The following is a 15,956-nucleotide window of genomic DNA, read 5'->3' as shown; positions in this document are numbered from 1 at the left end:
TTGCTTGTAATCATTGTACTAGACCTCGCTGATAAGCCAAGACACTGTGAGATTCATAGTGTTGACATCTAACCTTGCCACTGCCTTCTTGACCCTTCTGCTTCCGAAACATGGGTTCATTTTTTTTATAAAACCAAGGTAAAACTCCATCTATTTTTCACACATATTGTGGGCAGTTTAAAGGTTGGTCAGAATCAAATATTGTGCTTTCAAATCTGATAATGTATGAGTGCAGAAGGTTGACCTTTGCTACATAGTCATACATCAACGTGACATGAGCAGTAGATGCAGCAATTACCTTTAGTGTATTGGAATGGTGCTTTGGCTGCTATCTTCTGTGCAGTTATTGCACAAAATTTAAAAAGGCGTTTAAGTTCCAGTTATGAAATTTGTAAAGATTTGAATTTTTGAAAATAATTGTAATTTATACATTTATTTCCAACACAAGCTTGGTCTTTATAAGATCCACTTGTTTACTAGTAAAGATTGTTAATTATTGCTCTGATAACAGGCAGATTAATGTAAAGCTATTTTGTGTTTTAGGAATAAGTTTTAAGACAGCTCAAAGGAGTTTTACCAAATAATTTTTAATCCATATGCCAGTGGTCAACTAAAAGCGTTTAGTGATAATAAGGGCCCTGTTGTAATAACACAATGCTGCATGTAGGTTCTGCCGTCTGTAGGGTTTTTGTTCTAGTGTGCTCATTTAATTATTCATTTTCCCTTTGATGAATGTTATCTATGAGCCAGGCATGGGAGATAGAAATGATATTAGAGTCCTATTCTCAAGAGTTCATAGTGCCTCTGTTTTGTCTGATAGCCTGATTCAACCATAGGATGTTCTGAGATGAAAACACAGTGACTTCACTTAATTAAATGCTAAGTGAAATGTGCATTGGCCAGTGTGGCCCAGAATGGTAAAGTTCTGTAGTTCCCACCCTGTCTTCATTGCCCCGTGACTCAGTTTACCCCTTTACTAGTTCTCTTTAAATCCCTCCTTTTCTGACATAGAAGTTAGTAGGAATTGAAGGAGTTCAGAGGCCTCTGGGAATGCTTTTTTTACAGTTTTGTATGTGTACACACGTTGATCCTGGAAGAGAACACAGATGTCATTTAATTTTCTAAGAGGACCAGGAGTCAAAGAGGGGAGGCAGTTGTGCCTTGGGGAATACTTAACTGCTAAATGATTACTCAGCATGATAGTAGTGTTCAGACTGATGTAAAAAGTTGAATCTTTCTTCAGGTGTTAGAGAATTCTTCAAACTGTCCTCATGGACAGAAGCCACACTAAGTGGTAAAATTAATGGAAAAGTGTGTTCAGTGTGTTTTTGGACTCATGGTAGCTTTTTTGATGATCACTTTTGTATGGAAGAATGGCTTGAACTGTGTTGTATTTTTAAGTTTTGAAAATGAGGTGGAGTATTGTGAGGACTCCTAGTACGTTTGGCATTATAAACACGGTATTTCTGCTTACTCCATTCTACTTTATTCTTTAGCTGTTCCAGTCCCTCCCTCCTAGGAAGCTCCTGCTTCTGCAAGGATGTCATGAAACTCATTTTTCTCGCTCATGTCTGCTTTTCTCTATCATGTTTTTGTCCTTTCTGTTCTGGAGAGTCAAGCCAGGGCCTAGAAAGCACTCCACCACTGAACTTCATCCCCAGCACCGAACATCTCTGCGAAGCTCTTTGGCAGCTTTCTACCTTTTTAACACATTGTTTTCTCACCTGGGGGCTTCCTTTTTAGTATTTAGTCCTTTTGGTTTGTATATTTTATAAATTATTTAATACTGCTATGTAATTAACTATATTCTTAAAGCAAAGCTGGGTCTGAGCAAGATACTCTGTGGGTGCCACCAGAATTGGCTTCTTGTGGTTATTTTTACATGAACTGCGGTTACCAAACTCCAGAATCAATCACTGTCCACTGTTATCATCTGAGGCCTTGTAGACATCTGCCACCAAGAAGAGACTGCGACCGTTTACCCTGCTTTTTACAGACCCGGAGCAGCTGCCGATGGTAATGAGGTTCCCCTTCCATGTAGACAGCTGAGGACATGGATGCATGGATGGATAGTCTCAGTTCCTGCCTCAATTTCTCCTCCTTAATTTCTTCTGCATTTGTTTTTCTTTCAGTTTGAATTATTTAGTATAGTGAAAAAATAAATGATCAGGATGGAAGGGGAAGAGTCTTTAATTCCTTTAAAATACTTTTAAAGTTTAAAACAATGGTGTGAGAAACGTTTGTTTAATATTAGGAGAAAAGTGGATGCAAAGTTACAGTGCATATGGTCTGAACTTACATATAAGATTTCAGATGTGTGCGTGTGTGTGTGTGTGTGTGTGTGTGTGTGTGTGTGTGCGCGTGTGCGCGCGCGCGCGCGCGCGTGTGTGTGTGTGTGTGTGTGTGTGTGTGTGTGTGTGTGTGTGATGTTGGACATACATAAAAAGAACTTGAAAGAAATACAACAATGTTTTGACTATTCCCACTGTGGGATATACATTACTTTTTTCTTTTCTCCTTATGTTTTCTAAACTCACTATCAAAATTCACCACTTATTCTTTATTTCTGGCTATCTACATTTACTATTTTAAAATAAATTTAAAATCTAGAACGATGGCCTATAGAAATCACTGTTCCAGAAAGATTGCCAGATCTCAGTTCATACTCTTAGTTTCAAATTCAGAACATTTTTATATGTTTAAGTCTTTTGGGAAAGAGTTGACTTAAATTCAGCTTTAAAGTGGGAGAGACTCAGAATCTGGGAAGAAAAAGAGTTTATGTGAGCAATAAAATCTAGAGACCTCTGTTACCTGGAAAATGGAGAGGAGGAATGAATGTTTTATGCATGATACAGGGTTAAGAATTAGGAAGGAACTGGGGCTCAGATCACTTCAGTAGCTTACAGCACTCTCAGCTTGTCTGGTGCTGGGAAGGGCCTTCTGCCCACATTGGCATATTTCCTCGGCCTTCTTTTATGTGCACATATATAGAGATGCGCAGCTCATTAATTCTTCTAATTAAGAGAAATGAGTCAAGGCTTTTGTCTTCTAGTAAGTACTTATTTTATTATATTCAATATGGTGCCATAATCTTTGATCCCTTAAAATATTTCTTTGGACATCTCACAACTAAGCTCTTATGGAGACTATTTCTTAAGTGTGTTCAAATAATTTCCTAAAGTTCGCTTTGGATATAAATTTAGAAATGATTATGCTACAATATGTAGTAATGCATGCTAGTATAGTTTGGTCTAAAATTCTCACGCAACAAAGAAACTACAAAATAATGCAAGCTCACCAATTGAGAATTTATGACAATTTGTAATAAATTTGAAAATTAATTTCACTGTTTAGGGGATTAAAATACAGATAGATTTATAGTATATGTGAGATTTTGTAGGGCTATTACTTACGAGTTACATGTTTTAAATGTCTGACTATGTATAACAGTGTAATTGGAGGCATTTTGATGTATTAGTTTCCTATGAGATGGAACTGTTATTCATTACTTAATATTTGTCCAGCCTGTTGTAAGACCTTTTATATTCACAGTATTATTTGATCCTTAGAATGCTTCTTTGGAATGTATAATTTTTTTTTTTTCGTTTTTCGAGACAGGGTTTCTCTGTGCAGCTTTGCGCCTTTCCTGGGACTCGCTTGGTAGCCCAGGCTGGCCTCAAACTCACAGAGATCCACCTGGCTCTGCCTCCCGAGTGCTGGGATTAAAGGCGTGCGCCACCACCGCCCGGCGGAATGTATAATTTTTATTCCTATCTTGTAGATAAGGAAACTGATGTTCAAAGTTAACTAACTCATGTAAGATCACTCAGTAAGTGGTAGAGGTAGGGTTTGAACTTAGGTATCCATTGTGTAAGTATTTCATGTATCTTCTACTCTTTTTTTAAACCTATTTTTTTATTGATTCTTTGTGAATGTCACATCATGCACCCCCATCCCACTCATTTCCCAGTACTTCATGTCTGTCCCCCACCCTTGTAGCCTCCCCCCAAAAGAAAATAAAAGCTATAAAAATGATTTAAAAAAAAAACCACTTTGCTCCTCCATCTTGCCCTTCTCTCCATCACGTATTTGTTTGTCATAGTGGTATTGGAAGCTGCAGTGTGTCACACATTAGACCCTTTTGCCAAAACAGTTTTACTTGCAAATTTTATTGCAATGAGTTGTTGGTCTGGTTCAAGGTCTCTAACTTCTAGTACACCATCAATACCGGACCCTCACCAAGACTCTTCTCTGTTATCCTGTTGTTGTTCTGTCATGGAGATCCTTTGGCTATGGATCTGCAGAACTTGTCCCTTCACGTGCTCTAGCAGGTCATAGATGGTGTAGATATTGGGTTGGGCTAACTCAAAGCTCTGGATGTGAGCCTGGGTAGTAGCCTAAGTTGGTCTGCCAGGGCCTCCTCCTGGAACTGCCCCTCAAGTGAGGGGCGGGGCTATCTCTCCAGCACTCACACCACAGGCCAGCTCTCTGGCTGCAGTGGCCACTGAGGAGTAGCTCCAGTTCTCCCAGGGCTGGCAAGGGATGAGGCCAGCTCTCCCCAGCCCAGGCCTCTGGGGCCAGCTCTCCTGCATCCATGGCACTGGGAACAGCTTTGCTGTTGCAGCAGCCACTGAGGAGCAGGGCCAGCCCTTTCATGGCCAGCAAGGGGCAGAGCTAGTTTAGCACAGCCCTCAGACATCAACATAGCTTTGGGTGACAGTCCGGACCCCTGCATCCACATGGCCTTGGTGGTAACACAGGCCACAAACGTCAACACAGCCCCTGGCTGCAATAGGGCCATGAACCCAGATGTGGGGCCCTCGACTGCCTCTCAGGCCCAGATGTCATGATGGCCTCTGGTGGTGTCCCAGACTACAGATATCTGCTTGGCCTTTGATGATAACGTGGGCCATGAGACATCAACACAGACCCTGGCTGTGATAGGGCCACAGCCCCAATATGGCCCTTGGTGGCAGCACAGACCCAGACATCAATTGGCCTCAGGTGGCAGCTCAGGCCACTCACATAGGCCTGGTCCTCATAGCCGTCATGTCTCCAGTTCTGCCTCTCCACAGCACACAAACCACTTTGCTTCTCTCTCTCTCTCCCATTTCTCCACCACATATTTGCTCACTGTCTCTTGTATCTTCCACTCTTAACCATTGGTAAGGTTGGATTTTTACTAACGTTTTCCTTTACCTAATGTACTTTAAAATGATTAAAATATACTGTGATAATAATTTATAACGTGTTACTCAGTATTTGAAGAAGTAAAGAATACACTGAAGAATTTATTGACCAGGTTTTCTGAAGCTCTGTTGCAGATATTATTAAGAAACTGAAAAAGAGTATCTACTGCCTACTGACTTCGCTACTTAGCAGTAGGGAGTACTGTGTTTGTTCTGCTTGCACTATTCACTGTAACTCTTCGAGGATATCCCAAAATGGAACTAGTTTGCAATAACACAAAAGATAAGTGAAGTTGCTCTGTGCATAAATGCATAAATCATATTTCTATTCTTGATGTTGAATAAATTTCTAAGACATTTACATTCTTGGATTCTGTGTCGTTTAATAAATTGTCTCTCAGCTAAGCATGATGTTGTATGCCTGCAATCTCAGGTCTTGGGAGGCTGGGGTAGGTGGATCACAAGTTCCAAGCCAGTCTTGATTATAGGACAGTTCTAAGACTAGAATGGACTATATAGTGGACAACTGTCTGGAAAACCAACCAACCAACCAATCAACCACAACAAAGCACTATTGTGGAGTATTAGTTTAAAATGTTTTACATTCGTTTATGCTGTGGATTATTTGTTTAATGATGCAAAGATGTGTTGCATTCTTTGATGTTCTATTCATTTAACTCTGTAAAGCTGTGTTACTGTGTCTGTCTAAAACATCTGCTTGGACTAATAAAGAGCTGAACAGCCAATAGCTAGACAGGAGAAAGGATGGGTGGGGCTGGCATGCAGAGAGAATAAATAGGAGAAGAAATAGAGAGAGAAGGGTGAGGAGCGAGGAAAGGAGGAGAGGAGAACTGTAGGGGCCAGCCACCCAGCCATCCATGGAGTAAAACGGAAAGAAGATATATTGAATAAAGAAAGGCAAAAAGCCTAGAGGCAAAAATGTAGTTAAAGAGAAACAGGATAATTTAAGTTAGAAAAGCTGTCTAGAAACATGCCAAGCTAAGGCCAGGCATTTGTAAGTAAGAATAAGTCTTCATGTATTTATTTGGGAGCTGGGTGGTAGACCCCCAAAGAGTAAAAATCCAACTACATTTTAGTGCCCAATGTGGAACCATATTTCCATGTAGGGCCTGAGAAGGTAAGAAGAAAAAAAAAGATGATATAGCTCCTTTAAGAGTTTTTACCTTATAGCAAGCCCTTGAGCAAGGGGTACATTAAGTTAAAAAACACTGAGTAAAAAATGCTTGACACAGGCAAGCATGGGCATTCTAGATCTCGGGGGGGTTGAATGCAATTCCTATCAAATGCACCTCTGACTGGGTCTTGAGCTTTAGGCTTGGCTCTCATGAACCTAGAATCGGGCAGAGCCAGCCACCAAAAGCCACATGGGGGACCCAGCTGTACCTTAGCAGTTTTAACTTTGCTCACATGGTTAAAAAAGGCTAAAAGATACACAGTAAAAGAGGTCCAGATGGAAAAACCTCTAAACAGGTTCCAGTGTGTTTTACAGTGTGTAGAAGCTTAAGAAAGAAATAAAAAGAGTATGCACAGTCATAGAAAGAAAAACAGTTTAAAAATAATAAAATCTTTAAAGAGAGAAGTAAAGTAATATATAAAAAGAGAATAAGCCACATAGAGATGCAAAATACACAGGGAGTCTGGATCCTGTATGTTATTGTGTTGATTTTGATTTTTTTTTGATTGTTAATAAGCAAACAACAGGTGCTAAGAGATATGGGATTGAAAGGACTGTTGAAATAAACCAGCCTAGATATTTTGAGAATGCCTTAACTTTAAAATGGAAGTGAAAAAAAATGTATTTGTCAAATGGAAGTCAAAAATGCTTTGGAAAAGAGGTTTTGCTTTCGTTTCCATAGGAAACAAGAGGCTGTGGATTTGTTCCAGGATAATGTGGATCTAGTTTGATCAAGGGAGACTGCCTGAAACTTGACAGGGGATATATCAACAAAGATTACTGATAGTCTTCCCAGGTCTTGGCCATTATCTCAAATTTTCTCAGGGACCCTTAAAGATGTCTTTGCCCACTAACAACAGGAAGCAGTCTGGAGAACATGATGCTCATATTCCCAAGAGATGGGGTGGGTGGTCTTTGGTTATTTGGTGGGTTATAGATGTTTGTTATTTAAGAGAATATAGGAATATAGGATAAAAAATGACTTATTAATCTCAGATATTTTGCCCTGGCATGGATTTTGGTATATTGATACAAATTTAAAGTTAATTTTGTTATACTGTATATATGTTTCTACTTTTGTTTGGGGTATTGTGCCCATGCAGCTCATTTAAAAATGTAATGTATAAGTAGGAAATGAGTTAATAGTTAATCTATAATAATCAAACTTGTAGTCATATTAGGTATGTTTTCAAGATTAAATGGGTATATTTTAGACAGATGATTTTCAAACACTTCAAAGACCTACAGAATATTGCATTTAACATGTTTAATAACCTAAGGTTTTCATGTCAATGAGACACATCTGCTCCTGGCAACACCAATTTACTTCATAAAAGGATGATGAGCACCGAAGAAACTCCATAGGAGTTTGCTTTCATTGTGGCAAGGCTAGCCATTTGGGCAAGAGACTTCTTTTGCCTTGATTGCTTGACAGTATGCTGTATAAACTGGACATGCAGGACCCACAGTAAAGTGACTGCTGAACTTTGCCAAAATAAGGTAGGATGGTTCTTCAGGGTTCCTGCTTATGGAAGAGTTTGCCAGGCATTTTGTAGGACACAGAAGAAATTCCTTCAAAATTCCTACTTCACTGAAAAATCTACCAGATACTCTAGGCCTTTAGGCTGAAGATGGATGTTCCAACATTCCAGAGGAATTTTGGGTGACTGTCCAGGTAGCCAGATATCTCTCTCACTTCTAAAGTTTTGGAAGTTGCTTGCAATGCACTTCCTGTTTACTTAGGTAATATTACATCCTTTTGATGGAGTTAAAGACTAAATAATTAGAGTTTCAGTTTTTCTTAGTTATGATAGAAAGTAAATTAGGTATAAAACTTTGGAGTCACTGAGATGGGATGGATGGTGGAGTATTTTCTCTGAGTTTGCAGAATACAAATGGACTGAATATTGTAAATGTAATTCTTACTTGAGAACTGTTTTTGCTGCATATAGTTTTACTATGTTAAAGTCAAAACCTTTCATTTTTATTTAGACAAAAAGGGGGAAGCACCTTTCCAATAAGGTATTCGCTTAAATCATTAAAAGAATTATACATTTTATTGTCTCATCAAAATGTTTGTTCTGAGTCCATATTGTTGGATTGGTTTATACAAAAGTATGCAGACTTTTGCACAGACTGGATGTTCACTGGGGAACCAGTGTTGTTTAGGTAGCTTCAACTGTCTGTCTGTACATTGCTTAGCAAACAAACAGTAGTTCTCCACAGTTGAACTTTTTTTTTTTTTGTTAGTAAGGCACTGTGCTAAAGTATCAATATTCACCTTCGCTGGGATTTAAAGTTTTTCACCAGAATGCTAAAATCTTAGTTTTAGAGTTTTGTTTTAGAATTTCTTGTCCTCCAGGTCTTTGCTTTGGTATAGTAGAAGCTAGGGAGGGAGGGTATGGGTGGCTGCTATCCATAGATCCCAACCCCAGAGCTTTACCCAGAGGAACAGGCATTTCTTCATTTAATTTGTGGATCTGTAAAGCCTGTGTGCCTGGCCCCTCTCACCTTATGTTCTCAGGTGTTATTCTTATGTTTCTAGACTGTGCTCACCCCACACTTTCATCTCGAGTACTTTACATGTTCTGTTGAATCTGGGGTGAGGGTCAGCCTTTCCCTTAGTTCTTTATGAACTTACTTGTGTTTTTCATAATTCCTATTTATATGTAATTCTTATACTGTGCTAGTTGCAAAAAGCATACTTTCTACAAATGCATATTGTAGCAGATTATTGTCAGATGTTTGATAGATAGGCAAATGTGAGACTCTGGGAAGAGAAGTGGATTGTCCTCTTCCAACAACTTCTGTTGACACCCTGAAGAGCAGTCCCAGGACCAGACAATCAGCCTTTGCAGGGAATGGCATCCTTTCCAAAAGCCCAGGGAACTCTTTTTTAAAAACTTATTTTAATTTTTATGCTGTGCTTCATAGAATCTCCAGATTCCATGTAGTTATTTCTCAATCATTTGACTCAATTTCTTTTGCCTGAGAGGATTGTATCTTTAATCATTTAAGCATAGCTATTGCATGAGAATTGTAAAGTAAGATGAAGCTAAAGAGTGTTGTTGGGGTCTTTTACTCTGTTGAGGGTCCTGCCACCCAGATCCCAAATTAATCACACATGGAGGCTTATTCTTATTTATGAATGCCCAGTCTTAGCTTGGCTTATTTCTAGACAGCCTTTTGTAACAACTCATCCCATCTACCTTTTTTTTTTGCCCCTGGGCTTTTCCCTTTCTCTATTTCTGTATACCTTTCATTATTTCCTCTTACTCCGAGGCTTGTTGTGCAGCCGGGTGTCTGTCCTCTTCCTTCTCTGGCTACTTCTTCTCTCCTCCCAGATTTCTTCTTCTATATATTCTCTCTGTCTGCCAGCCCCACCTATCCTTTCTTCTGCCTTGCTATTGGCTGTTCAGTTCTTTATTAGACCAATCAGGTGTTTTAGGCAGGCAAAGCAACATAGCTTCACAGAGTTAAACAAATGCAACATAAACAAAAGTAACACACCTTAAAATAATATTCCCCAAGACAAGAGACTCCTGATTGAAAGCTAAAATTACAAATGCTTAAAAACCTTTTCCAATAAACCCATATAAAAACTTTCTTGTATTTGTTTCAATGATTTATACTGTTAAAAAGATACAGCACAAGATGTAGCTCAGTGTAAAGAGCTCTTGCCAGCATGTGTGAGGCCCTGGAATCCATCCTTAATACCACAAAAGTGAGTGAACAAAAACAAAATTTGTACTTTCAACTTTTGACTTTTAAAAGTTAAGACTCCTTTCAGATCTCAATTCTTGTTGATTCAAAAACAATGATTACCTCTTTACTTAAAGGTGTTTGTTCATCTTATTAAAATTTCTGCAGAACTAGAGAGATGGATCATTTGTTAACAGCACTCGATTCTCCTGCAGAAAACCTAGGTTCGTTCCCAGTATCTACAGCTCACGACCATCTGGTGATCCCTGTTCCAAGGGCTCCATCACTCTCTTCTGGCTTACCTGGGCACCAGGCATGCACATGGTACACAGGCATATATGCATGCAGACTCATACACATAAAATAATAAAAAAAGTCTTTAAAAAATCGTGTCTATTTGTTGTAACAATATTCACACTTCATAATACACAAGCATAAGACCATGAGATGTGTCATTGTAATTTAATTATGTGATAGGTTAACTTGTAATTATCTTCTTTTTTAGCTCTGAGGCTTTGCTTGCTATGATTATTGACTCAATCTTTAATGTAGATATGCAGCAACCTTAAATGATACACACACAAATAGATTTTATAATAAACTTTAACACCCAGAAGCCACTAATTTGTATCCTTACTGATGAATTATATTTTATAATACTTAAATGTTATGAATTAGAATTTAAAATATAAATGTTTTTGCAAGATAGATAGTGATGACTCCAGCTGTGGGCTCAGCTTTTCTCTCAGATCCAAAGCCCTCTCATATCTCATCTAGGCTGTTGGAAAGGCACTTACCTGCTCTCCTATCATTGTTCTTCATATTTATAGTGGAAGCCTGTCTTCACAATGGCTTACAAGTCCTACACTGTCCATCCTTATGTGCCTGCATGGTGATCCTCTTCCTGTATTCCTTTTTTCTGCCTTAAACTTATCTGGGATACTCAGATACCAACTTGCTGTCTCTGACTTGGTCATATCCTTTTAAAAATATTCCTTCACTCCACTTTCTTGCTTTCTTTATTCCATTAAAACCATTTTCACTATTACTAGTATCCAGTAGCAATATTGTCCTTGTCTAACATACTGTGTGTATGTATGTATATATATGTGTGTGTGTTTGTGTGTGTGTGTGTGTGTGTGTGTGTGTGTGTGTGTGTGTAAAACTAGATCATCTCCCCATCCTCAACCAGTAGAAAAAAATACTTGTTGCCAGAAATACCTGAAGTTTTGTTCTATGCCATGTTTACAATACCTATAAGATGGTTGGTTGTCAATAAATATTTGAATTGTCTAGGTATAATCTATGAGCTCCTAAGCATTAGTAAGTAGGCTGGATTTTCCTGGGTCTCCTGCAGGGGAGAGGAATAGGATGGTTTATATGAAGGAGATTCTTCTGATTACTCCTTTCCTGGAGCAATTGTAACCGAAGTATTTATTCTTAAGAGAGTTGCCCCCTTTTGGCCGCTGTCTCATTCCTTTTATTCTTTGAGAATTTTGTGCAATGTTTTTTGATCATATTTACCCCTCCTCCAACTCTTCTCAGATTGCCTCCCTTCCCAACCCACCCACTTTGTGTCCTTTTTTCCCCCTCATCAAATCCAATTTGTGCTGCCCATATATTCTTGGATGTGTGGCCTTCCACTGCAGTGTGATCGATTTACCAAGGGCAAAACTCTTAAAGAAAACTGATTCTTGTCTTCCAGCAGCTATCAATTGCCAAAAGCTCCTTCGAGAGAGGTGGGACTTCATGTCCACCTTCCCTCTCCATGCAGGAAGTTTGTCTGGCTTGAGCTTGCATGGGGCTTGTGCGTGACATCACAGTTGCTGAACTTCTGTGTGCAGCTGCTCTGTTGTTCCCAGAGGACACTGTTTCCTTGTATTCATTCACTACGTCTGACTCTTATAGTCTTTACACTCTGTTTTTCACAATGATTCTTGAGCCCTGTGAGGAAGGAATGTGACATAGATATCCCATTTAGAGCTAAGCATTCTGCAGCCTCTTGTTCTCTGCACCTTGACCAGTTATGGTCTCTGTGTTCATTTGCATCTAATGCAAATAGAAGCAAATCAATTTCTCTGATGAGGATTGAGATATGCATTAGTCTATGGGTATAATAAAGAATCATTAGGAGTCGGTTTAATACTATGCCCATTTAGTAGAATAATAGTAGTAGGTTCTTCCCTAGAGTCTATGACTGTCTAGTCACAGATTATTGGCATGACAATGGTGCCCAGGTATAGGTTTCATCTTGTAGAGTGGAACTTAAATCCAATTCGAAAGTGGTTGGTCACTCCATGGTGTTCATGCTACTATTACATTAGCAGGCTTGTCTTGCCAGGCCAGACATTATTGTACCTTTCAGGGTTCTTAGCTAAGATTGATGATTAGTTTTCTCCTTTGGTAGTGTGCAAAGTTAGCCAGCAGGGATGAAGATTTGAAGCTTGATATATCCATGTTCTGTGACTCAAGTACATAGTGTCTTCAGCAATAGAGTCTTACCATCAAGTTATGGAAGTTGATCAATAGCATTGACAGTAGCCTGTAATATTTGGGGGGGTCTATGGGAACTCACTGGTCAACAACTTCAAAAGAAATGTTATTCTTGGCACTTTTAAAGAAGTGCCTGTCATGTCTACATGTCTAGTAGGATCATTGTTATCCTGTTACAGGGTAGACCTACTCTGTCTATCTATCATCTATCTATCTATCTATCTATCTATCTATCTATCTATCTATCTATAAATTCCATTAGGAAGCTTCTACAGTAGTAGGTTTCCATTTGGCTTTTCAAAAGACCTTTAGTGTTAGTTGTCTCGACCCATGTTCCTTCTTTACCTTGCTCTTCCATCCCTTCCTCATTCAATCCCCCTACTTTCGCTATTATCTCTTTATAACACCATATTCTAGTTTTCCTTCCTTAGAAGGTCCCCTCATCTTCCCTTGTCCCTTGCTAGCTGTCCAACTAACATCTAAATATAAGAGAAAACATGCAATATATATATATACATATATGTATATATATATATATATATATATATATATATATATATATATATATATTGATTCATACTGATGGCAAGGTCCTATTGCTGAAGACAAAACTTAGGTCATCAACCATGGACAACTTGAATTGGTGCCCAACTAGTAGCTTCACTCCTACTGACTAGTGTTTATGGTGCTGGAAGGTACTTTGCATTACTCTGATAGGAGGAGAAAAGTAATCATCAATAGCAAGTCATGATGATTGTTTCTGGCTCCATCAATTTATATGCAGATTTTGTTTTTCTTAACAGCTGAATAATATTCCGTTGTGTAAATAGGCCACACTTCCAATTGATTCATTAGTTGATGGACATCTAGGCTGTTTTCATTTTTTGGCTATTATGACTAGAGCAACAATGAACATAGATACCAGTACCACTATAGTAGAATGTAGTCTTTTGGGTATATGCCCAAGAGCAGTATAGCTGGGCCATGTGATAGATCTACTTTTAATTTCTTTAGGAGTCTCCACACTGATTTCCATAGTGGCTGCACCAGTTTGCACCCCCACCAGCCATAAATAAGTGTTCCCCTTGCCTTACACCCATACCAGCATGTGTCATCATTTTGTGTTTATCTTATCTATTCTGACTGGGGTAATCTCAAAGTAGTTTTAATTTGCATTTCCTGGATGGCTTAGGATATTGAACATTAAAATAATGTTTCTCAGGCATTTGTATTTCATCTTTTGATAATTCTTTGCTTAGTTCCATGCAACCATTTTTTTTTTGAATTGAGTTGTTTTCTTGATTTTAATTTTTTGAGTTTGTTTTTTTTTTCTTTTCTTTGAGATAGGGTTTCTCTGCATAGCTTTGGAGCCTGTCCTAGAACTCACTTTATAGACCAGGTTGGCCTTGAACTCACAGAGATTCACTGCCTCTGTTTCCTAAGTGCTGGAATTAAAGGCACCACCACACCTGGCTGAGTTTGTATATTCTAGATACTCTGTTAGATAGCTGATAAGGATTTTTTTTCCCCATTCTGTAAGCTGCCTCTTCACTTCAGTAACGGTGTCCTTTGCTGTACAAAGCATTTTCATTTGATGAGGTCCTATTTATTGATTGTTGGTCTTTTAAACATTTTATTTATGTGTATGTTTGTTTAACTGCATGCATGTCTGTGTACCATGTGTGTGCCTGGTGCCTGGTGCTAGAAGAGGCCAGAAGAGGGTGTTGAATCGCCCAGGACTGAAGCTACAGAGTTGTGAGTTGTTATGTGGGCATTGGGAATGAACCCAGGTCCTCTGGAAGGGCAATCAGTGCTCTTTACCACTGAGCCATCTCCCCAGGTCCCAAACTGTTGATGTTACTTCCTGTGCTATTGGAGTCCTGACCAGAAAGTCTTTCTGTGCCAATAAGCTTAAGTTATTCCTTACTTTCTCCTCTGTTAGATTCAGGGTCTCAGTTTGGAGTTCAGTTTTGTGAAGTGTGATAAATGAGGGTAAAGTTCCGTTCTTCTCCAAGTAGCTATTCGATTTGACCACACCACACTTGGATAGCACTAAAAATGTATTTTGTAGGTTAATGCAGCATCATCAGGCACACTGATCAAGTTAATGAAAATCTGAAATTAAGACATATGAAAGTATACTTACCTGGCAGGGGCGATACCATGATCACCAAGGTAGTTTTCCCAGGGCGAGGCTTATCCATATGGGCTGACCCCTGCGATTTTTCCAAATGTGGGAAACTCAACTGCATAATTTGTAGTGGGGTGGACTGTGTTCACACTTTCCCCTGGGGTGGGGGGAGATGTACAAAAATCCCAGGATGTGGCGGCTCACACCTATAGTCTCATTACCTGAGGCTGAAGTAAGATTGCTTTGAGTTTGTTTGAGGTCAACCTGGGCTTCATTGTGAGTTATATGTCAGCTTAGGTTACAGAGTGAGACTTTGTGTTAATAACATAGAACAAAAGGTGAGGAAGAATTTTGAGGAAAAGTTTTATTAAAATGATTTTTAATTAAAACAATTTTATTTAATGTATTTATTTAAAATGTTTTTCAATAGTAATATCTTCCAGTATATGACTTATATGGACTCAAAGAAGTATCTGCTCCCCTTCCCCCACTTCCCTTCATTTATGAACAGTCTCTACTGCCATCCCATCAATGATGGTAGGCTAAATTTATTGTCAAAATGGTGGATTATCCAGGCTTCCTTATCCTTTGTTTGCTTCCAGACTTCTGGACATTTCTCAGCTTGTTATTTTCCACTGTGGTAATATATAAGTTGAAATTAAGGTAGTCAACGTTACAACTTCTGGCAAATAGCTGGGTGGAGGGAGAAGAGCAATTACTGACTGGAAGGAAATTTAGAGTCCAAATGGATTGTAGTTGCATGCATTTCATTAGCACACATAATTGATAGCAACACTAATGCATTAAAATGATTATTCTTTAATGCCCAGCTTGCATTATTAGCACATGTGTATTTCATTAACATACATAAGCAAGAGCATTTATACATGTGGTAGCAAATGAGCTTTGGAAAGTCATTTTGTAGTTAGTGGGTGTTTGTAAGGCTGATCCACTAGTGTATATGTAAATGTAAACACTTCTGTATGCTACGGTGACATCTTTAAGTAATTGGAAAGTCAGTATAGAAGTTGTGTCCAGCCTTAAGACCAATCTCCGTTAAAAGGTTATACCTTTTAATAGCTGAATAGGCTGCCCCCTCAGACATACCTCAGAGCAGAGAATTTATTATGTAAGGTACGATCTCATTGGTATGCAAGGTAAATAACCTCATTAAGAACGGAATCTGAAGGAGACGCAGTACTATTCAAATAGGGCAAAGAGGGGCCAACTAGGTAGAACAAAGGCA

The 15,956-nt window shown here is 38.8% G+C and overlaps 1 pseudogene; it reads left to right on the top strand.

Moving 5' to 3' along the window:
• The first annotated feature begins 14,717 nt into the window (after positions 1-14,717).
• Positions 14,718-14,870, top strand: LOC128102783 (uncharacterized; annotated as a pseudogene).
• Positions 14,871-15,956: the final 1,086 nt, after the last annotated feature.

Source organism: Peromyscus californicus, unplaced genomic scaffold, assembly GCF_007827085.1.
Source record: "Peromyscus californicus insignis strain IS unplaced genomic scaffold, ASM782708v3 Scaffold_7__1_contigs__length_154581171, whole genome shotgun sequence".
NCBI lineage: Eukaryota > Metazoa > Chordata > Mammalia > Rodentia > Cricetidae > Peromyscus > Peromyscus californicus.
The sequence above is the reverse complement of the archived record's forward strand: the minus strand, read 5'-3'. Positions and strand labels throughout refer to the sequence as shown.